Source organism: Pan troglodytes, chromosome 7 (assembly GCF_028858775.2).
Source record: "Pan troglodytes isolate AG18354 chromosome 7, NHGRI_mPanTro3-v2.0_pri, whole genome shotgun sequence".
Classification (NCBI taxonomy): Eukaryota; Metazoa; Chordata; class Mammalia; order Primates; family Hominidae; genus Pan; species Pan troglodytes.
Genome location: NC_072405.2, coordinates 152,264,939 through 152,272,029, shown reverse-complemented (window position 1 = coordinate 152,272,029; position 7,091 = coordinate 152,264,939). Strand labels below are relative to the sequence as shown.

General features: G+C 48.6%; 1 pseudogene; it reads left to right on the top strand.

Moving 5' to 3' along the window:
* Window positions 1-2,284: 2,284 nt before the first annotated feature.
* On the top strand, window positions 2,285-3,068 carry LOC100612637 (dnaJ homolog subfamily C member 8-like; annotated as a pseudogene).
* Window positions 3,069-7,091: the final 4,023 nt, after the last annotated feature.

The following is a 7,091-nucleotide window of genomic DNA, read 5'->3' as shown; positions in this document are numbered from 1 at the left end:
CTCTGGAAAGCAATGGTGAAATCCCAGAGACCACCTCTGTTCCAGAGAGAGGCTCTTTCCACCCCAGGGGAAGATCTGTCCAGCCGAATGGAACACTGTCTGTGGGAAGTCAGAATTCAGGCCAGCTCCCTTCTTCCTGTCCCAGCCCTGCCAGTTGTGCCCATGGATTCAGATCTGCGCAGATGCTGCTCCCAGACAGGAGGAGCCACCGCGGGGTCTGTGGCTCAGGGTCTGGGAAGCATAAAAGGCCACTTTGTTGGAAATGGGATCCATGGCATGTTCATGCAGGCAGGGCTGTGCTCCATGAAGCCCAGGGAGTGCTTGGCCCCTGGAGAGACCTAAGCTAGACCCCCTCCCAGTCCTGTGCTGCTTGGATCATTCATTTATTCACTCATTCCTTTCTTCCTTTGACGACTCGGTCACTGAGTGATCACTGCCCAAGGGTCTGCCCTGCATACTGTGGGCAAGTGCCGAGGGGTGTGAGACGAGTTAGGAGAGTCTCGGTCTGCCCTGCAGACTGTGGGCAAGTGCTGAGGGGTGTGAGATGAGTTAGGAGAATCCCCAGCGTCCCAGGCTTCATTACCAAATGTTAGGATGCCTGTTTTCTCATCCGTTCTTCCTCTGTCCCTCTGCTGCACTCTCTCCTTCCTTTCTTTCTTTCTCTCAACAAGTGTTATGGGCCAAGCACTGCTTTTAGTGCTAAACATGGAATAGTCAACAAGACAGAGTCTTTGCTCTCTCTGAGCCTGAGTTCAACAGGAAGAGCAGACAATAAATAGAGAACATGTCAAATGGTGACAAGTGCCGTAAGACAAAGAGAATGATTGTGGAAGTGCTGTTCTCCGTCTGACAACTACGAGCCAAAAGGCCAGGAGGAAGTGTGAGGGCCACAGGGAGGAGGCCCTGGTGGGCTGTGGCTGGGAGGAGTGGGCCACAGGGGTGGGGGGCAGCATGCTGAAGAGACTGTGCGGGGGTGGTGTTTCACATCACGCAGGCCTTTCTAGGCCATCGTGAAGAGTTGGGCTATGTTCTAGGTGGGGCGGGACCCTTGGAGGGTGTGAGCGTGACACAACTGTGCTTTCATAAGACCATCCTGGATGCTGTGTTGAAAATAGTCTGGAGAGGTGGGAAAGTCAGAATGACAGAGGGAAAAGGGAAGACATACAAAAAAGGAGGGCAAGAGACTGAGAGACAGAGAAAGGAAGCGAGAGAACACAGGAGAGAGAGCACGACAATGCCGGTGAAATGCGGGTGCGTTTGGACAAACGTGTTAGCATGGAGGTAATGGGAAGTGTCCGGACACTTAAATATGTTTTGAAAGTAGAGGTCATGGGTTTTCCTTTGAATTGGATATAACCGGTGTGATATGAAGAGAGGAGTTAAGAATATCTCCAGGTTTTTAACGTGAGAACATGTGGAAAAGAATTGTGCTTTATGAAGATGGGGAAGAGCAGGCTAATTTGGGGAAGGGAGGAATGTTTGGTTTGGGCCACATTGCATTTGGGGGGGTCTTTAGACATCTAAGTGCTGTTTTGGTTAGACATTGGATATATAAATCTGGGGTTTAGAAAAGAATTCAGGCTGAGACAATTATTTTACTTGGGAAGAGAATTTAGAGAAAAAGCCTGGCTGGACATCACATCCCAGGAGAACTCCAGGCTCTGGAAGTTGGAATACTGAGGAACCGCAGCAAAGGACACTGAGAAGGAGGGCTTGGGGGATGGAGGAGAACCGGGAGCTGGCGCGTCTGGGAGGAATGCTTCAGAGACGTGGCAAGGGGCCTCTGGACACTGAGAAGGAGGGCCTGGGGGTGAGGGAGAACCAGGAGCTGGCGCGTCTGGGAGGAATGCTTCGGAGACACGGCAAGGGGCCTCTGGCCAAATATGGATAACAGGTTGAGTTAAATAAGAGTTGAGAAATGGCTGCTGACAAGCGGTGCTGAGGTCAGATACAGGAACACTCTGACCGGAGCAATGAAGGTGTTGACAGAAGAAGGGGAAGCCTCATGGACAGATGATGTGCTGGAGGGGTCTTCTATAAAGGGGAGGAGAGGGAAGGACAGTTGCTTCGAGGAATGTGGGTGAGTTTATGTGTGCACACACGCCCACACCCACACACACAGGCACCCACATACGCGGAAAGTATTTATACATATTTCGTGTACACACACTTACACGTGTGTGTGTGTGTATATATATATATGCACGAAGGCATACACACTTCGTATGCATGAAAGATATTTACAGCAGAATTTTATAATCCCATAAAGTGGGGAAATTTGACAATGCAGGGGACAGAGGCAAGATATTGTCTGGAAATGGCAGCTTCAGGAGAGAGCAGGATCCCACGGCAGCACAGAGGAAGCATTTATGACCTTCGACAGTGAGGTGAAACAAACAGAGAAGAGAGACTTGGTTCTAACATCCAAAAATCGGATCGGAAGACAGAACGTCCTGGTTCCTCTTACTTCAATTTGAACCCGTCTGAGGTTCTTCAGATAGATCCTGAAGTTACAGATGAGAATATAAAAAAGAGGCTTTAGCAGTTATCCATATTGGTGCATCCTGACAACATTCGAGATGATGCTGACAGCACAAACGGCTTTTGAAGCTGTGGACAAAGCTTGCAAGTTGCTACTGGATCAGGAGCAAAAGAAGAGGGTCCTGGATGTAATTCAGGCAGGAAAGGAATACGTGGAACGCAGTGTGAAGGAGTGAAAAAAACAATTAAAGAAGGAAGGAGAACCTGCGAGTTTAGCAGAGGACGATTCTGAGCTGTTCAGACAAGCTGTATATACACAGACAATGAAACGCTTTGCTGAGCAGGAAATTAAAAGGAAAGAGAAAGAAGCCAAAGAGATGCATGAAAGGAAACGACAAAGGGAAGAAGATACTGAAGCTCAAGAAAAAGCCAAATGAGAAAGAGAGCGGCAGAAAAACTTTGAAGAAAGTCGCGATGGTCATGTGGACAGCTGGCGAAACCTCCAAGCCAATACAAAGGGGAAGAAAGAGAATAAAAATCAGACCTTCCTGAGACCACCAAAAGTAAAAATGGAGCCGTGTGAATGACCACCCAGGGTCACAGGCACAGAACCTTCGCCCTGCTGTCTCCCCTCCTGCTCTGAAGACTCATTCTTCCCTCCCACTTCCACCCCAACATAGAATAGTATTTGCTTTTTAGTCCTTTTTGTTTTCAATACAATCTAATATCGAACAGAGTAATTCTTTTGTGCACTGAAATGAGGGGCTTGGTTTAAACAAAAGATCTTTCCCTCTCCCTGCCCCGAGAACCTCCAGGATTGGAGGGTGCTGCCTCCTCTTCCCACAGCCTGTAACTTAATGTTCTTTTCTTCACTGAATTGTGATGGTTAGAAATTTCGTGGATAGCTGTGGAAATCATCCAATTAAACATATTGCTTAAAAGGACATTGCTGTGACTTCAGAGACAAGCCTGGAAGGGGCACCTTAGGAAGCCGCTTTGCTTCAGTTACTCACTTCTGGGTGTGCTCCCTTCGAAGCCCCAGATGAGACAGGGAACACTGTGGGCACACAGAGCAGGCACCTGCTGCCCTGATGCCCTGTGGTGTTCGGCACGTGCCCTCCTGTCTACTGACCAATCAGCATGGCATGAGGCCCATGCCACCCAAACCTTTCACTTTCCAAAGAGCTAGCCATCCTCTACCTTGTACCATGGTGTCCTAGCCTGTCTGCATTTGTTAGTGGTAATATTCTTTATGTGTAATAATTTTTTATACCCTCCAAAAAAAACATATTGTCCAGTGGCCCCAAGAAAAAGGTAAATACCCTGTGTTGATGGCTTCATTCAGCCAAGGGAGCTACAGACTCCCTCAGTGCCCAGGATGCTGTCTGCGGTGCTGAAAGTGACTTTGCTTCCAGCCAGGATTACACTCGTGAACCTGGAGGAGGTGCCTGAACACGCGATTTATGGTTTGGCATTTGACTACATCGGCCTAGATATTTACTTGGTATTTTGTCATCCATTAAATCATAAACATCACATTCTGTATTGGATCCCATCAGTACTGAGGAGGATGGCATCTGGAGGAAAGGGGGATGGGAGAGAGAGGAGGTTGGGTCTTTACGCAGAGCCCAAAGCATGCCAGGCATGTTGCTAGTCAGTTCTCCTCAGTCATCTCAGATACCTCCATGGACACCCTGACAGGTGGGTCCCAGGATGGTCATTGTTCCAGTGTGGCTCAGGGAAGCTCAGAGCATGGGTGTGCACAGCACATGACAATATTTGAACCCAGCTCTGCCTACTTGCCCTTATCCCCTTGTGTGACCTCAGTCACCATCTACAGGACATGTTTCTCCCATCCCCTTCCTCCACCCCCACTGCCTTGTTTCTCCCAAGGTCAGCAAGGAACAAGGCAGACGATTTTAAAGTAGTATTTTGATTCTTTGTGTTGATTGAACTCTCTGAAGTTGCCATTTCTGTGGATCAAGAACAGCTGACTGCCAGTGATTTCCTGTTTTACAGAGATGCCTTCCTTCAGAATCTTGCTGGGGCCGCGAGTGGAGGAGACAGCATGGATTCAGTTGAGGATTCGGGCATTCTTGGGTCCCTGGTCCTAATAACAGCAAATATCATTCAAGCCAATCTCTTCCCAGACAGGCCTGCACAGATCCCACCCGGGAATTGCAATGAAGGTGGGGACTCAGCATGAACTCCAATTCCAATCACAAAAAGCCCAGCTGTTTTCCTAAACAAAAGGGCGTGGATGAGTCCCCTGAGAACCCTTTTCCCTGCACCAGGAGGCAGTGCCCAAAGTGACAACGTTAGCCTCAGTCTGGAGGATTGGAAGGGAGCAGGGAGGCCAAGTAGCATGGACCGAAAGCATCCCTGCACCACTCACCTGGGTACCAGCACTGCACACCCGGGCTTCAGGCCATTTTCTCTTCCTCCCAACAGTCATGATCCCCACTCTTTCTTAAATTCCCAGTCTCGCTCCTCCCGCCACACAGCTGCCCAAACCAGAAACCTGAGGCTCTTTCTCCTCCATCATCCCCATGCCAACCCCTCACTAAATTCTGTCCCGTCTGCCTCTGAACTGCTTATGGAATTCAGTCCTTGGGCTCTAGCTCCCTGCTCCCACCACGGTGAGACCACCAGCCCCGCCTAGGTGATAGTGACAGCGCCTTTCCAGCCTCAGCACCCCACACAAAAGCCAGAGCAGTCTTTAAGTCACAAATCAGCTTCCGCTATAGCCTCATTTCAATGTCATCAGTGTTTCCCACCACTTTCAGGACAATGCCCCGTTGCAGATCTTGACCCAAGGCCCTTCCCCCACCCAGCCTCATCTCTCCCAGCTGCACCTGCGCCTGGAGAAGCCTCGCTCCCAGACACCCTCTGCTCTCTGCTACCTGTTGGCCTTGTCCCACTGTTGGCTCCTCTGCCCAGAGAGCCTTCACTCCCCTCACTTACTCAGGGTTGCTGCCCTCTCATCCTGGAGGCCCCCCATGAGCCATATCAGGCTCCCCTCTGCCAGGACTCCCACTCAACACAATCCAGGATCATGGTTTCTCTGGGAACGTGCTTCTTCCTTGAAGTCACTCAGAGGCCAGGGCTGCACTACACCTGCATTTCCAGGAGCTCTCCACGGGGACTGGGCACAGCTGGACTCACGCAAATGAAGGTTGCTGTTGTCTCCACAGCCCTTGGGGTCTCTAAGACCTTCCTCCCTGACTGTGGGTCCCAGGATGCAGAACCAGAGGAAACCCATGGGATGTGGGTGATTGAAAACGGGAGGTTGTACTTCCAGGGAAAAGGCACAGAAGAGGATGTAAGGAAAGGCAGAATGCCAGACTTCAGGCTCAGTGGGAAGGGGGATGTTTAGGGGCTGTGAATTCTCACCAGCAGCCCTGAAGTCTAGTCCCTCAGGGTGACGCTGGGGCCAAATATGTGGGCAGAAATGCTCACTACAGGGTTGGATTACATTCTTCAGTCTTCTTTTCTTGCATTGTATTTGGAATCAATCTCTTAATAGAGTGATAGAATATATCTATATCCATCTGTCTGTCTGTTTATACTTCTATCACCTATTTATATTATCTGTCTGTATCCATCTATCTATCCCACTATCTGCATGTATCTATTTGCCCGTATCTCTCTGTACGTATCTATCTGCCTGTATCTATGTATCTCTCTGGATTTATCTCTCTGTATGTATCTCTCTGCATGTATCTATTGCCACATATCTCTCTGCATTTATCTATCTGCATGCATCTATCTGCTTATAGCTCTCTGCATGTATCTCTCTGCATGTATCTATCTATATGTATCTATCTACTTATAGCTCTCTGCATGTATCTCTTTGCATGTATCTCTCTGCATTTATCTACTGTATCTGCATGTATCTCTCTGCATGTATCTCTCTGTGTGTATCTCTCTGCATGTATCTCTGTATGTATCTCTGCATGTATCTACTGTATCTGCATGTATCTATCTGCATGTATCTCTCTGTGTGTATCTCTCTGCATGTATCTACTGTATCTGCATGTATCTATCTGCATGTATCTACTGTATGTATCTATCTGCATGTATCTCTTTGCATGTATCTATCTGCATGTATCTCTCTGTATGTATCTATCTGCATGTATCTCTCTGCATGTAGCTATCTACATGTATCTACTGTATGTATCTATCTGCATGTATCTCTTTGCGTGTATCTATCTGCATGTATCTACTGTATGTATCTATCTGCATGTATCTCTCTGTATGTATCTATTTCTATCAATATGTGCATCTATCATCTCACCTACATAGAGAACGGAGTCTTGGAGTAGAAGGAACCACAGCTGGGATTCCTGTGATGACCCCACCCCATTTCCTGGCCCTGTGACTTTATTCAGCTTTGCATTCTAGAAAGAGTTTGGCCTGCATTTGGGCATAGAATCGATTCCTATGTCTGCTCTTGGTGGCCGTGAAACCTTCGACTGTCACATGAACTCTCTGTGCTTTGGTCCTTCATGTGTGAAGTGAGGGAGTGGTAACCAGTTTGGAGGCTGCAGTGAGGAGTCAGTGAAGCAGGGGTGAGAGTACCCTAGCCTCAAAGAGCCCCCGTTTGCCCT